Consider the following 16373-nt stretch of genomic DNA (forward strand, 5'->3'; position numbering starts at 1 on the left):
CCGAGACTGTAAACAAAAAAAAAACACAGAACAGCTGATGCTGGAAATCAGAAACAAAACCAGAAATCACTGTGAAAACTCAGCAGGTCTAGCATCAGCTGTGGGAAGAAAACAGAGTTTAACATTTAGGTTCCAGTGACCCTTCTTCAGAGCTCTTTATAACCGTTATGAGGAAGGGTCACTGGATCTGAAATGCTAACTCTTGAGTTCTCTCTGCAGATGCTGCCAGACCTGCTGAGTTTTCTCAGCGATTTCTGTTTTCGATCCCGAGACTGTGACAGGAACCCTTCTCTCACTTCTCTCTCACACATAGCTGAAACTTATAGACATGTTGCTATCCTAGAAGGTGAGGAGCCCCTTACAGTACTTTCTTAAGGCAAAAGGTGGCAATAAGATTTTCACGTAACTGGGCACAGGAATAAATGTTGACCTGACAGTCAGGTAACTGTTGTTTTTTGCGATATTTACAATGGGATCTTCTATGTTGAGCTGAGAGGAAAGACAGGTCTTCCTCTTAATGTTTTAACCAGAGAAACAGCACTTGCAACTGTGCTGCACTTTGAGTGCACTTCATTTGGTGTATTGTGTTGATGGGAGGTAACACCTTTAAGGTAAACCATGAGACCATGTCCCTGTGAAGGTGGCCATCAAAGATCCCCCTTTGAAGAAGAACAGCTGCCTGGGCCAAAATGTTCTCATCCTCTGTACCACCAAAGATTAACCAATCAGAAACCCATTGTGGTTGGTAGGAGCTTACACTGTACACAGTTTCTGGGTCAAAACCCACGTCTGATGTCAATATTCAGGCTCAGCGCTTCCGCTGGAAAATCCTGAACTGAATCTCGAAATGTGGAAGTATCCTGAGAAAGAATGACAATCCCTTCACCCTGCTGAGCATGTAAAAAGCTCCTGTCAACATCATCCAACACACACACTTGCCTTAAATAACCTTACATTTTCTGTTAGACACAATCTGATTTTTCAATGACGCTAAACATTAAGAGATTTGCAAAGCAATTTAACAAATGACATGTTTTTCTCTTTCAATGTGCAATGCGATTCTAAATTAATAACTTAAAAAAAGGTCTTTGAAACCTGTACTCCAAGCAAATATGCAAGAGGTTCCCAGTAGGTTGTTGTTCCATTTTTTTCAATTGCCCCCTTCCTAAATCTTTTCTGTTGCACTCTCTGTCTTCTTTCCTCTCTTATTTATCTCCTCAATTTCTCCCTGATCCCTTTTATCTCAATCTCCATTTCTCTCTCTCTTAATCCCTTTCTCCCTTAAATTTTTTCCCCGATTTCTCTCTTACCATCCTGCCCTGTCCTCTTGCTGTTACCCTGTCCCCTCCCTCTCTTTGCTCTGCTACTTTCCATGCCCTCTGCTCTCCCACTCCCCTCCACTGCCTTCCTTGGCCATTCCCACTCTCCCACTGAGATGTCCTCCTTCTTATTGTGAATCGGAGGAGTCCCTATCCTTGATCCTCTGTTTGTCCAGGAGCCATTCTTAGTGTATGAGGCGAGGGAAAGAGTCTATAAACTCTCAAGCTTTGCAACAACAGAAGGGGGAGCACTACCAATGACCCCTGGGGTGTTTGGAGGCATCAAGCCTAATGCGGACCCCCTCTGAGTGACACAGATTGACTCAGCCTTAACTAGACATCAAACCCTGGGCCCTCCCTCTATGTACAAGTCCATCCAGTGCTGGGTTCACTGTTGCCAAGTGATGCTTTGGGAGGCTGCGTGCTTGCTTTTCAAGGTCAGAGTGGGTGATCATGTTTAAATTCGTTGCGAAACAGAATAAAAGTCTCTCGGATAGAGCTAGTCGCTAAGCAACGGAGGCTTTGGCATATTGTGTACAGCTTGCAGTGTTTAGTTTTGTCCACTTAGCTTTTTGAGAACATTTATGGAAGTGTTTTAACCACACGCACAAATAAATGATGCCTTTTTTTCCCACAAAGAAAAGATCATATGAGTTTACGGGCAATTAGGAGTAATCTTCGAGGTGTTTACTGTGTCAGCCTCCAATGATTAATGGAAAGACTAGTTGTTGCCAGCAGAATAGGGAGGATGCTTGTGCAGTCAAGATGGGATTCGGAAAAAGAAATTAAAGGAATTCTTGTTTTTACAACCTCAGGACGACCCTGAGTGTTTAACAGCCAGTGAAGTATAGTCGCCATTGTTTTGCTGTGAGTGCAGTGGGCAGCTTGCACACACTGAGCTCACACGAGGTGCACTGAGACAATGACCAACCTCATCTGTTAGGATGTTGCTGGTTGAGCAAGGAATATAGACCAACTCACCAAGAGGAACGGACCTCCTCTCAAGTGTTGCTGAACTAAACGACATGATGAGGGGCAACATGGTGACTCAGTGGTTAGCACTGCTGCCTCGCAGCACCAGGGACCCAAGTTTGATTCCAACCTCTGGCGACGGTCTGTGTGGAGTTTGTGCATTCTCCTCGTGTCTGTGTGGGTTTCTTCCAGGTGCTCTGGTTTCCTCCCACACTCCAAAGATGTGCAGGTTAAGTGGATTGGCCTTGGGATATATAGGATTAGTGGGATGCGGTATGTCTGGGTAGGATGCTTTTCAGAGGGTTGATGTAGACTCAATGGGCTGAATGGCCTGCTTCCGCATTGTAGGGATTCTATGTTTCTGAAGCTTTGTGTCTTTCACTCATCAGGACATGCAGAAGAATGTCTAATTTTGAACTGGAAGTTTTGGTGTTGGACTGAGGTGTACAAAGTTAAAAATCACACAATACCAGGACTCCAGGTCTTTTTCAATATATAATTTCAGTTGCATCACACTCTAAACTTTTGCTATAAATTTTGTGTCTTATGATCTTATACTCCACAACTACCTGATGAAGGAGCAGTGCTCCAAAAGTTAGTTTTTCCAAACAAACCTGTTTGACTATTACCTGGTGTTGTGTGAATTTTAATTTTGAACAGTTACAACAAAATACTACCTTCAATTCTGGTGTCCGTGCTATAGGAAGGATGCATAAAACTTTAAAGATTTACAAGGATGTTGCCAGATTTGTTGGGTTTGAGTTATAGGGAGTGGCTAATTAGGCTGGGGCTATTTTCCCTGGAGCATTGGAGGCTGAGGGGTGACCTTACTGAAGGTTATGAAATCATGGAGGGCATGGATAGGGTAAATGGACAAGAACTTTTCCCCAGGGTTGGGGAGTCCAAAACGAGAGGGCATAGGTTTGAGAGAGGAAAGATTTAAAAGGGACCGAAGGGACAACTCTTTCATGCAGTGGGTGGTAAGTGGATGGAATGAACTGTCAGAGGTGGTGGTGGAGGCTGGTACAATTACAACGTTTAAAGGCATCTGGATGGGTATATGAATAGGAAATGTTTACAGGGAAATAGGTCAAATGGGACGAGACTTATTTAGGATATCTGGTCAGCATGGACAAGTTGGTCCAAAAGGTCTGTTTCTGTGTTGAATGTCTATTTGATTCTATGACTCTATTAATCAGAAATAGTTTTAAGACTGTTGGTCCTTATCCCAGAGGGGTTGGAATTCAGTTGGGGGCATGTTTACTTTCATTTATTTCAATTCCGTTATTAACATTACGACTTTGTAATGGCCACAGTGTGTGTTCTTCCTGGAGTCATAGAGTCATAGCAATGTAGAGCATGGAAACAGACCCTTCAGTCCAACTCATCCATGTCGACCAGATATCTGACCCTTTGGGCCAACCAGTCCATGTCACCCATAATCCCAAACTAAACTAGTCCCACCTGCCTGCTCCTGACCCATATTTCTCCAAACCTTTCCTATTGATAAACTTATCCAAATGTCTTTTCAATGCTGTAATTGTACCAGCATTTACCACTTTCTCTGGCAGTTCATTCCACGCATGAACCACTCTCTCCCCTCAAAAGTTGTCCATTTTAAATCTTTATTTGCTCACCTTAAACATATGCCCCCTAATTTTGAACTCCCCTACCCTCGGGAAAAGACCTTTGCCATTCACCTTATCTGCGCCCCTCATGATTTTATAAACCTATGTAAGGTCACCACTCAACCTCCTACGCTCCAGTGAAAGAAGTCTCAGCCTTTCCAGTCTGTTTTATAACTTAAACCCTCCAATCCTGGTAAATCCTTTCTGACCTTCTCCAGTTTAATGATATCCTAAGTATGACAGGGTGACCAGAACTGGACAGAGTACTCCAGAAGGGGCCTCACCAATGTTCTGTACAAACTCAACATGACATCCTGATTCTGATACACAAAGGCCTGAGCAATGAAGACACACCTGCATGCATGCCAATCCAGTAGTTATTGCCCATCCCTAATTAACCAGAAGGCAGTTCACCACATTGCTGAATGTCTGAAGTCACACATAGACTAGACCAGACCAGGTAGGGGTTTCCTTCATTAGTGAACTAGCTGGATATTTTCCCCCAACAGTCAGCAATGTATTTGTGGTCATCATTAGACTCTTTACTTCCAGATTTATTTTTATTGAATTCAAATTCTACCATCTGCTGCAGCAGGATTTGAACCTGGGTCCCTGAACATTATCTCAGCCCCTGGATTAACAATCCAGTGATCATACCACTAGGCCATCATCTCCTCTTCAAAGTATTTGATGCATCTGGTGCCACGCATAAGAGTATTACACAATATTGGGACTCTTGTGATTAAGGTTAGTACTTAGCATGAAATGAATATTCATTAATGGACAAAGAATGTGAATATACCATTCAGAGGGATATAATGGAAAGATGTAGGTTAGATGGGCTTCGGATTAGTTCCACAGGTTGGCACAACATAGAGGGCTGAAGGGCCTGTACTACACTGTAATGTTCTATGTTCTTTAATGTATGGGCTAACACAATTTCAGCTTCTAGAGTATCGTGTGAATAATTGATTTAGCTGAGGGAATGGAGTCAAAAGCATTGAAGTTTCCTGACTGTTTTGGACCAGACCAAACACCCTCAAAATATATCAGAGAGATAGCCTAAATCCTAACTTTTTGTTTAAAGGCTTTGTAAGGTTCTGGATTTCAGATATGACTTGATTGGTCTACTCTGAGACTTTAAACAAAACATGCTTTATTCTTGCAACACAGTTAAAATCCAAACAAAAAATGACAAATTGCATTATGTTAATTCTATTGAAATACTTAATGAAATTACATATTATTTAACTACTAATCATCAGCTGTTCCAATATAGCGGCATCCCATAAACACCCTTGGTAAAGGCAAATTGAGCAAAACAGATTTTCCTCATGCATTATCTCCTCTTCAGGCCAGGAGAAAGGAACACTGTGAGGAACAGATGCTAGCCACAAAGAGAGAACTCAAGTTTTCTGCTGCTGCAGAGAGAGGGCTTTATCTCACAGCTGCAACAGCCAACTCCAAATCCTAGAGAGGAGAAAGTGAGGACTGTAGTTGCTGGAGATCAAAGTCAAAAGGTGTGGCGCTGGAAAAGCACAGCAGGTCAGGCAGCATCTGAGGAGCAGGAGAATTGACGTTTGGCTTGGCCTCATTCCCAATGAAGAGCTCATGCTCGAAACATTGACTCTCCTGCTCCTCTGATGTTGCCTGACCTGCTGTGCTACTCCAGCACCCACACTTCTTGACTCCCAACTGAAAGCAAAACAAAAGCCCTGGTTCCACGTGAACCTGACTGCAAACACTCATGCTTTTTTCAGGCTAAAAACAATACTCAGGGAGCTCAAAGCTGTTTACCAATTACTTCTGAAGCAGACATATCATCACTATGGTGTCACCAAGGTTAAGGATGAGGCTTCTAAATTCTTGGAAGAGCAGAGTCGGATTAGAACAAGTCAACATGGGTTTAGTAAGGCGAGGTTGTGCCTGACAAACCTGTTGGAATTCTTTGAAAAGGTGACAAGTAGGTTAGACCAGGGAAACCCAGTGGATGTGGTCTACCTAGACTTCCAAAAGGGCTTTGATAAGGTGCCACACGGGAGGCTGCTGAGCAAGGTGAGGGCCCATGGTGTTTGAGGTGAGCTACTGGTATGGATTGAGGATTGGCTATCTGACAGAAGGCAGAGAGTTGGGCTAAAAGGTTCTTTTTCGGAATAGCAGCCGGTGACAAGCGGTGTCCCGCAGGGTTCAGTGTTAGGGCCGCAGCTGTTCACGTTATATATTAATGATCTGGATGAAGGGACTGGGGGCATTCTAGCGAAGTTTGCCGATGATACGAAGTTAGGTGGACAGGCAGGTAGTACTGAGGAAGTGAGGAGGCTGCAGAAGAATCTAGACAGTTTGGAAGAGTGGTCCAGGAAATGGCTGATGGAATTCAATGTGAGCAAATGCGAGGTCTTGCACTTTGGAAAAAAGAATACAAGCATGGACTACTTTCTAAACGGTGAGAAAATTCATAAAGCCAAAGTACAAAGGGATCTGGGAGTGCTAGTCGAGGATTCTCTAAAGGTAACCATGCAGGTTGAGTCCGTGATTAAGAAAGCGAATGCAATGCTGTCATTTATCTCAAGAGGGTTGGAATATAAAAGCACCACTGTGCTACTGAGACTTTATAAAACTCTGGTTAGGCCCCATTTGGAGTACTATGTCCAGTTTTGGTCCCCACACCTCAGGAAGGACATACTGGCACTGGAGCGTGTCCAGCGGAGATTCACATGGATGATCCCTAGATTGGTAGGTCTAACATATGAGGAACGGCTGAGCATCCTGGGATTGTATTCATAAGAGTTTAGAAGATTAAGGGGAGATCTAATAGAAACTTACAATATAATACATGGCTTGGAAAGGGTGGATGCTAGGAAATTGTTTCTGTTAGGCGAGGAGACTAGGACCTGTGGACACAGCCTTAGAATTAGAGGGGGTCAATTCAGAACAGAAATGCGGAGACATTTCTTCAGCCAGAGAATGGTGGGCCTGTGGAATTCATTGCAGTGGAGGCTGGGACACTAAATGTCTTCAAGGCAGAGATTGATAAATTCTTGATGTCACAAGGAATTAAGGGCTATGGGGAGAATGTGGGTAAGTGGAGTTGAAATGCCCGTCAGCCATGATTGAATGGCGGAGTGGACGCAATGGGCTGAATGGCCTTACTTCCACACCTATGTCTTATGGTCTTATTACCACCTGCCCCCCCCCCCCCCCCCCCCGCAAGAGAGACAGCTCAGAATGGCTCTTAAAGGCACAGCATCATTATTTAACAATACAAAATTAAATGGAAAATGAAGCTATGAGAATGATTTTACAATCATACAGTACAGAGGAGACCATTAGGCCCATCGAATCTGCATTGGCGCAAACTACTCTAAATCTCCAACCCTTGGCCCACAGGCCTTGAATGTTGTGACATCTTCTATCCTTACCCAGTGTGGCCTGCACTTGACTCTAGATCTGTAGCCATGTGGTTGACTCTTAACCTCTCACTGAAATGGCTGAGCAAGCCACTATTAGGGTCGGCAACAAATGCTGGCTTTGCCAGCTATGTCCACATCCCATCTCAGTGTATTCGGAAATACAGTAGAATGGACGCACAACCTGTGGAATAAATGCCCTTTAGGGAAGGAATCTGCCATCCTTATTTGGTCTGAGACAAAGAAACTTCAGATGCTGGAATCCAAGGTCGACAAGCAGGAGCCTGGGAGAACACAGCAAGCCAGGCAGCATCAGGAGGTGGGGAAGTCCCCAGTTCTAGAACGTTGGTGGGACTGGCCTACATGTGACTTCAGACTCAAATAACAAAGAGCAAAGAACAAAGAAAATTTACAGCCCAGGAACAGGCCCTTCGGCCCTCCAAGCCTATTCGGATCCAAATCCACTGCCTAAGCCTGTCACCCAATTCCTAAGCATCTGTATCCCCCTGCTCCCCGCCTACTCATGCATCTGTCCAGACGCATGTTAAATGAATCTACCGTGCTTGTCTCTATTACCTCTACTGGCAACCCACCGCCCTCTGTGTAAGGTACTTGCCGCGTGTATCCATCTTAAACTTTTCACCTTTCACCTTGAAAGTGTGACCTCTCATTATTGAATCCTTCACACTGGGAAAAAAGCTAATCTCTATCTACCCTGTCTATAACCTTCATGATTTTGTAAACCTCAATCAGGTCCCCCCTCAATCTTCTTTTTTCTAATGAAAACAATCCTAACCTACTAAACCTCTCTCCATAGCTGGCACCTTCCATATCAGGCAACATCCTCGTAAACCTTCTCTGCACCCTCTCCAAAGTGTCCACATCCTTTTGGTAATGTGCCGACCAGAACTATACATAGTATTTTAACTGCAGCTGAACCAATGTCTTGTACAATTTTACCATGATCTGCCAACTCTTATACTCAATACCCCGTCCAATGAAGGCAAGTGTACCATATGCCTTCTTGACCACTCTATCTACCTTCAGGGTACAATGGAGCTGAACTCCCAGATCTCTCTGCTCATCAACTTTCCCCAAGGCTCTTCCATTTATTGTATAATTCGCTCTAGAATTAGACTTCCCAAAATGTATCGCCTCATATTTGCCTGGATTGAACTCCATCTGCCACTTCTCCGACCAACTCTCCAGTCCATCTATATTATATCCTTCTGTATTCTCTGATAGTCCCTTATGCTTTCTGCTACTCCACCAATCTTTGTGTCATCTGCAAACTTGCTGATCATACCAACAGTGCCCTCTTCCAGATCATTTATGTATATCACAAACAACAGTGGCCCCAACACTGACCCCTGTGGGACACCACTAGTCACCTTTCTCCATTTCGAGAAACTCCCTTCAACTACTACTCTCTGTCTCCTGTTGCTCAACCAGTTCTTTATCCACCTAGCTAGAACACCCTGCACACCATGTGACTTCACTTTCTCCATTAGTCTACCATGGGTAAGCTTATCAAACACCTTACTAAAATCCATGTATATGACATCTACACCCCTTCCTTCATCTATCAACTTGGTCACTTCCTCAAACAACTCTATTAAGTTGGTAAGGCACGATCTCCCCGCACAAAACCATGTTGCCTATCACTCATAAGCTCATTCTTATCTAAATATAAATGGATCCTATTGCTCAGTACCCTTTCCAGCAACTTTCCCCCCACCGGCGTCAGGCTCACTGGTCTGTAGTTACCTGGAATATCCCTACTACTCTTCTTGTACAGGGGACAACATGAGCAACCCTCTAGTCCTCCAGCACCTCACCTGTATTTAAAGATGCTACAAAGATATCTCCAGCTATTTCCTCTCTTGCCTCCCTCAGCAATCTGGGATATATCCCATCCAGTCCTGGGGATATGTCCACCTTAATAATCTCTAGCCTACCCAGCACATCTCCCCTACTTATGTAAATGTGATCCAGAGTAATCAAACTTCTATCTCTAATCTCAACATTCATCATATCCCTCTCCTCAGTGAGCACTGATGCAAGGTAATCATTCAGAATCTCATCCATTTTCTCAGGTTCGACACACAGCCTTCCTTCCTTATCCTTTAGTCGACCAATCCTCACTGTTACAATACTGAGGGAACCCCTCTGCTAATTTAAACCCGACACACAGAGAAGCTCAACTCGCACCGTAATTTGTTAAATTTCAAGAGGCAAAGAACTATCCTAGAGGTCACTATATAAAGCAAAAATTAACCATTTTATTCTTCAAAACCAAAAGAGAGCATGAGACAACTATTTACAACCCCTTTCTCTTAAACTTCTCTTTTACCTCCCACTCTACATTACTGGTCCAACTTTTTAAAAATCCCAATTAAGATGTACAAAAAAGTCACATTTCAAAACCAGTCAGCTTTGTCAATTCTCCTTTGTGGATCTTCCTCTGTCAATTTTTCTCTATCATCTTTTCTTCAGTATTCTGCTTCAGGTCTTTCATATGCACAGGTACCCTTCCAAGAGCTCTTCAGCTAGCAATCTATACTTGTTGGTGTTCCTGGCAGTTCTCTCCCTAACTGTTCAAAATGTCTGGTTTTATATCCAAAACATTGGGTCATTTCATTAGTTTGATGCTGTCAAAATACTAAATTCAAATTTGATTCGATTTTGGTATCTGGAGCATAATTTACACTGGTTGGCCAGATTTGAATTTGTTTTTGTATCATGACACCTCATCTGCTTTATTGGTTTCACAGTCAAATGTTAGATTATAAATTCTTTCAGCATACTCTGTGCCCCTCTACATCCATGCCAGCTTCCAGTCTCTTTTAAAGGTACAGTACGTAACACCTTCATAACCTTCATAGTACCGTGGTTGACTCTTAACTACCCTCTGGACAATTAGGGATGGACAATAAATGCTGGCCTATCCAGTGACGCTGTCATTCCAAAAAAGTAACACAATGCATAGTTGTCTAATTTGGCACAGAAAAATAATAAGGTAGAGGTTTTAATCCAGAGAGAATAAAAAAATTGGCATTCAGAGGGGTCTGGGGGTGTCCTTGCACATAGATCAGCAGGTACAGCAGAAATCAGGAAGGTAAATAGTAAGTTAGCTTTTGTTACACATGTGTTGCTGTGTGAGGGGATTGAAGTCTTATTGCAATTAAACAGGACATTGGTGAATCCATACCTGGAAGACAGTGTACAGTTTTGGTTTCCTAGTCAAGTGGAGACTTGCCCCAGATAAAGAGCGGCAAAAATTCACTTGACGGGTGATTGGAGTGAAGGGAGTGTCCTGTGAGGAGACATTAAGTATACCTGGCTGATAATACCTAAAACTGAGAAGAATAAAAGGTGATCAAGTTGAAGTATGTAAAAGTTCTAAGGGGTTTGACTGGATGGGCACTGAAAACATGTTCCACCAGGTTAGCGAATCTAACACAGAGCCTCAGAACAAAGGATCGGCCATGTCGACTGATGTACGGGGAAATATCTTCACTCAAACAGATGAGTCTACCCTCGAGAGCTGTGGATGCTCAGCCATTGAGTATATTCAAGACAGACATTTTTGATTACTAAGGAAATTTAGAGACCTCGGACTATCTGGGGCTATTTTGGAGAAATCCTACTTGTGAGGATACATTGAAGAAGTTGGAACTTTTCTCTGTGTAGCAACAAACACTGAGAGGAAATCTGATGGAGATTTTCAAAATCATTAGCGGGCTGGATAATGTAGTTAGGGAAAAGCTATTCCTGTTCAAAAGGGGCAAGAACAAGAGGGAATAGAATTAAAATGACTGGCAAAAGAAGCAAGAGTTATCTGAGTAAAACATTGTCACACAGTGAGTAGTTAGGATATGGTGTGAACTACCTGGAAATGTGGTGGAAGCAGGTTCAATTGAGGCTTTCAGGAGGGGCATTGGATGGTTATTTCGACAGAAATAACATACAAAGGTATGGAGCAAAAGGACACAAAGTCATGCTCCTTTGAAGACCCAGTACAGACACACTGGGCCAAATGGTTTCCTCCTATGCTGTGACACTTCTGTGATTTGTGAATGTAAGTTTAGTGTTGAATGGTGAAGGAAACTTGAAGGGTCAAGTCCAGCTCCTATCTTGTCCTCATGCTTGAGACATTGAAGTTCAGCTCGAATTATAATGTACTTCTTTCCAAATGAAGCTGAAAACTGGGACTGTAGTAGTTACTGAACAGATCAGGTCCTGCACTCAAATCTGGATGAATGGATTTTGTTTTGTTTCTGTTGATTGTCTTTCACTGAATTATTGAGACACAATGTCATAGAGTCATAGAGATGTACAGCATAGAAACAGACCCTTCGGTCCAACTCGTCCATGTTGACCAGATATCCCAACCCAATCTAGTCTCACCTGCCAGCACCTGGCTCATATCCCTCCAAACCCTTCCTATTCATATACCCATTCAGATTCCTTTTAAATGTTGCAATTGTACCAGCCTCCACCACTTCCTCTGGCAGCTCATTCCATACACGTACCATCCTCTGCGTGAAAAAGTTGCCCCTTAGGTCTCTTTTATATCTTTCCCCTCTCATCCTAAACCCATTCCCTCTAGTTCTGGACCCTCCCACCCCAGGGAAAGGACTTTGTCTATTTGTCCTATCCATTGCTGCTCATGATTTTATAAACCTCTATAAGATTTGGTGGCACAGTGTTTAGCACTGCTGCCTCACAACGCCCAAGACCAGAGTTCAAATCCCACCTCAGGCAACTGTCTGTGTGGAGTTTGCACATACTCCCTGAGTCTGCGTGGGTTTCCTCCGGGTCCTCCGGTTTCCTCCCACAGTCCAAAAATGTGCAGGTTAGGTGAATTGGCCATGCTAAATTGCCCATAGTGTTAGGTGAAGGGGTAAATGTAGGGGAATGGGTCTGGGTGGGTTGCTCTTCAGAGGGTTGGTATGGGCTTGTTGGTCCGAAGGGCCTGTTTCCACACTGTAAGTAATCTAATCTAATCTAATCACCCCTCAGCCTCCGATGCTCCAGGGAAAACAGCCCCAGCCTGTTCAACCACTCCCTGCAGCTCAAATCCTCCAACCCTGACAACATCCTTGTAAATCTTTTCTGAGCCCTTTCAAGTTTTGCTACATCTTTCTGATAGGAAGGAGACCATAATTGCACGCAATATTCCAACAGTGACCTAACCAATGTCCTGTACAGCTGCAACATGACCTTCCAACTCCTGTACTCAACACTCTGACCAATAAAGGAAAGCATACCAAACGCCTTCTTCACTGTCCAATCTACCTGTGACTCCACTTTCAAGGAGCTATGAACCTGTACTCCAAGGTCTCTTTGTTCAGCAACACTCCCTAGGACCTTACCATTAAGTGTATAAGTCCTGCTAGGATTTGCTTTCCCAAAATGCAGCACCTCACATTTATCTAAATAAAACTCTATCTGCCACTTCTCAGCCCATTGGCCCATCTGATCAAGAACATGTTGTAGTCTGAGGTAACCTCCTTCGTTGTCTACTACACCTCCAATTTTGGTGTCATCAGCACACTTACAAACTATACTTCTGATGCTCACATCCAAATCATTTATATGAATGATGAAAAGTAGTGGACCCAGCAGTGATTCTTGTGGCATTCCACTGTTTACAGGCCTCCAGTCTGAAAAATAACTCTCCACCACCACCCTCTGCCTTCTACCTTTGAGCCATTCTTTATCCAAATGGCAGGTTCTCTCTGTATTCCATGATGTCTAACCTTGCTCACTGGGAACCTTGTCGAACGCTTTACTAAAGTCCATGTAGATCACATCTACCACTGCCCTCATCAATCCTCTTTGTTACTTCTTCAAAAAACTCAGCCAAGTTTGTGGTACACGATTTCCCATGCATAAAGCCATGTTGACTATCCCTAATCAGTCCTTGCCTTTCTAAATACATGTACATCCTGTCTCTCAGGATTCCCTCCAACAACTTGCCTACCACCGACATCAGGCTCACTGGTCTGTAGTTCCCTGGCTTGTCCTTACCACCTTTCTTAAACAGTGACACCACGTTTGCCAACTTCCAGTCTTCCAGCACCTCGCCTGTGACTATCGATGATACAAATATCTCAGTAAGAAGCCCAGCAATATCTTCCCTAGCTTCCCACAGAGTTCTAGTGTACACCTGATCAGGTCCTGGGGATTTATCCACTTTTATACATTTCAAAATATCCAGCTCTTCCTCCTCTGTAATATGGACATTTTTCAAGATGTCACCATCTATTTCCCACATTCTATACCTTCCATGTCCTTTCCCACAGTAAATACTAATGCAAAGTACTCAATTAGTATCTGTCCCATCTCCTGCAGCTCTACACAAAGGCCGCCTTGCTGATCTTTGAGGGACCCTATTCTCTCCTTAGATGCCCTTTTGCCCTTAATGTATTTGTAAAAACCCTTTGCATTTTCCTTAACTTTGTTTGCCAAAGCTATCTCATGTCCCCTTTTTTGCCCTCTTGATTTTCCTCTTAAGTATACTCCTACTGCCTTTATACTCTTCTAAGGATTCACTGGAACTATCCTGTCTTTACCTGACATATGCTTCCCTCTTTTTCTTAATGTGGCAGCTTTGGTTTCAACTGTAAGACAGAAATTTGTTGCACAAAAAGAAATAAAACTGAAATGAAACAAACTATCCCCATGTGATGCAGCAAGAAAGATTTCAAATACACAGCAAAACAAAATTTCAGCTTCTCCCCAATATCGTTATGCTACATGAATACCACAGAAAGGGCTGGAGGAACTAAGCAGGTCCGGCACCATCTGGAGAGTGAGAAATAGAGTTAATGTTTCAAGTTCAGCTTTAGTCTTACTCAGAACTAAAAGGAACTGTAAAATTGTGCTTCTCTTTTTGCTGGTGTTAGATAGATAGGGGAGAAGGCTGATTTGGAACAAAATGTAGGAGTGCCCGTAGCAGAAGATCAATGGGAGTGATTAATGGGGATAAAGGAGATTTGGAGATGTTAAATAGGTGTAAATGTTAGAGTGGAAGGAAATGAAGAAAGCGACATTAGGGGGGAAGGCATCAGAGATTAAATAGTAAACAGAATGATGGTATAAGCAGGTTGGGTGCGATATAAAATTCTGCATAAACTTGAGGGACATATTTTTTTTAATTTTGTTTATTCATTCACAGGAATTGGGTGTCATTGGCTAGATCAGCATTTATTGTCCATCCCTAGTTGCCCAGAAGGTCGACAGGATTCAACCATATGGCTGTGGGTCTGCAGTCTCTTGTAGGCCAAACCAAGTAAGGACAGCAGTTTCCTTCCCAAAAGGACATTAGTGAACAAGATGGGTTTTTCCCAACAATTAGATTTGTGTGTTTTTTTTTATTTCAGTCCTGCAAGATGTGATTTTGAAACTATGTCCCCTAGATGCCCCACCAACAGAAATATCAGTCTTTCTATCAACCTTAACTGTTCCTCTTTAATTTTTTGAAACCTTTGATTAAATTGCCCTCTGCTGACCTTTGAACTTCCCAGGAGCACAGCTGTATCCCTACCCTAGGGCACCACGTGTGATTCTAGTCAATTCACATTCGAGGCTGGTCTTTACTTTTCCGAAGCTGTGATACCCAGTTTGCTTTGAGATCAGCTGAGCCAGACGGCACGTCCGTTTAATGGCCCAGGTGATAGCTGGCTCCTCCAGCAAGGCAGCATTCCATCTGTCCTGCACTGGGACCGCCGGCCTTGATGAGAACTCCGTTCTGCATGCTTTGTTTTGCTGATCTCTAAATATAGCTGATGTGCTGAATGAGCCATTGAGTAGGGATCCTGCCTGAAAACTCCCTTGTACTCCCCCTCCCAGATTTAGGATGCAGGCTGCCATTTCCGTAGTCAGGCCTAACTGTCATCCTCTCAGTCCCACATTCAATTGTTTAGTTATCCAGTGAGGATAACTGGGATAACGGTGTTGTCACATTACTTCACCAAATGTAGTTACAAAACGGTTATCCATTACTCCCCACAAATGACCCCACAGAGACGGGGTCAATCGTTGATGGAGAGACTCTGCTGATTGTACTGGAGGGGCTGCAGAGGAGATTCACCAGGATGGTGCATTCAAGAGGGACTGGATACGCTTGGATGGTCTTCTTTGGAGAAGAGCGGGTTAAGAAGGGGCACCTGATAGAGGTGTGTCCGATTTTATGAGGGGCATGGACAAGGTGGGTAGAAAGCAGCTGTTTCCTTTAGTTGAAGTATCAATAACAAGGGGACATAGGCTCAAAGTGAAAGGCAGCAGGCTTAGAGAGCATTTGAGGAAAATGTATTTCCACTCGGAGGATGGTGGTGGAGTGGAATACACTACCTGGGAGAAGTTAATAAAATCTCCAACACAGACATAAATACGACAGAGCGTATGGAGAGAGTTAGCAATCAAACTTCAAGCACATTGGACAAACGAATGACAATGTGAAGAGGAAAGGTTAATACAGGACTGAAGGCGTTATATCTGAATGTATGCAGTTTAAGGAATAGAATAAATGAGCTTGTGGTGCAGATCGAAATTGGCAATTATGACGTGGCAGGTATCACGGAGACATGGCTGCAAGGGTATCAGGATTGGGAGCTAAATATTCAAGGATATACATCTTATTGAAAACATAGGCAGGTGGGCGGAGGAGGTGGGGTTGCCTTATTCGTAAGAAATAAAACTAAATCAATAGAAAGAAATTAAGTAGGGTCAGATGATGGGGATTATGTGCGGGTAGAATTGAGGCCTCGAAAAGGTGAAAACAAAATAGTTGGAGTCTTGTACAGGCCTCCAAGTAGTAGTCAGGAACTAGGGCACAAGATATACCAGAAGAGGGAAAAAGATTGGTAGGAAAGACAAAGTTAGAGTGATCATGCAGATGTTAAAAAGAAAGGTTGTTGAGAGTGAGGACGAGCTCAGCCAGTTGGAGGATGGTGGTGGTGTTCAGGTGCAGTTCATGCCTTTGTTCCGAGAAGAAGCGGAGAGTCCTGAGACCATCCTAATGGGGGTGGGGTGTTGGT

General features: G+C 43.4%; 1 protein-coding gene across 1 annotated transcript in view; it reads left to right on the top strand.

The window, feature by feature from the left end:
• adissp (adipose secreted signaling protein) overlaps nt 1–16373 on the top strand; it is a 150274-nt gene that overhangs the window by 96708 nt on the left and 37193 nt on the right. The gene's annotated exons all lie outside the window — the stretch shown is intronic.

Source organism: Chiloscyllium punctatum, chromosome 1, assembly GCF_047496795.1.
Source record: "Chiloscyllium punctatum isolate Juve2018m chromosome 1, sChiPun1.3, whole genome shotgun sequence".
In the NCBI taxonomy this organism is placed as follows: Eukaryota; Metazoa; Chordata; class Chondrichthyes; order Orectolobiformes; family Hemiscylliidae; genus Chiloscyllium; species Chiloscyllium punctatum.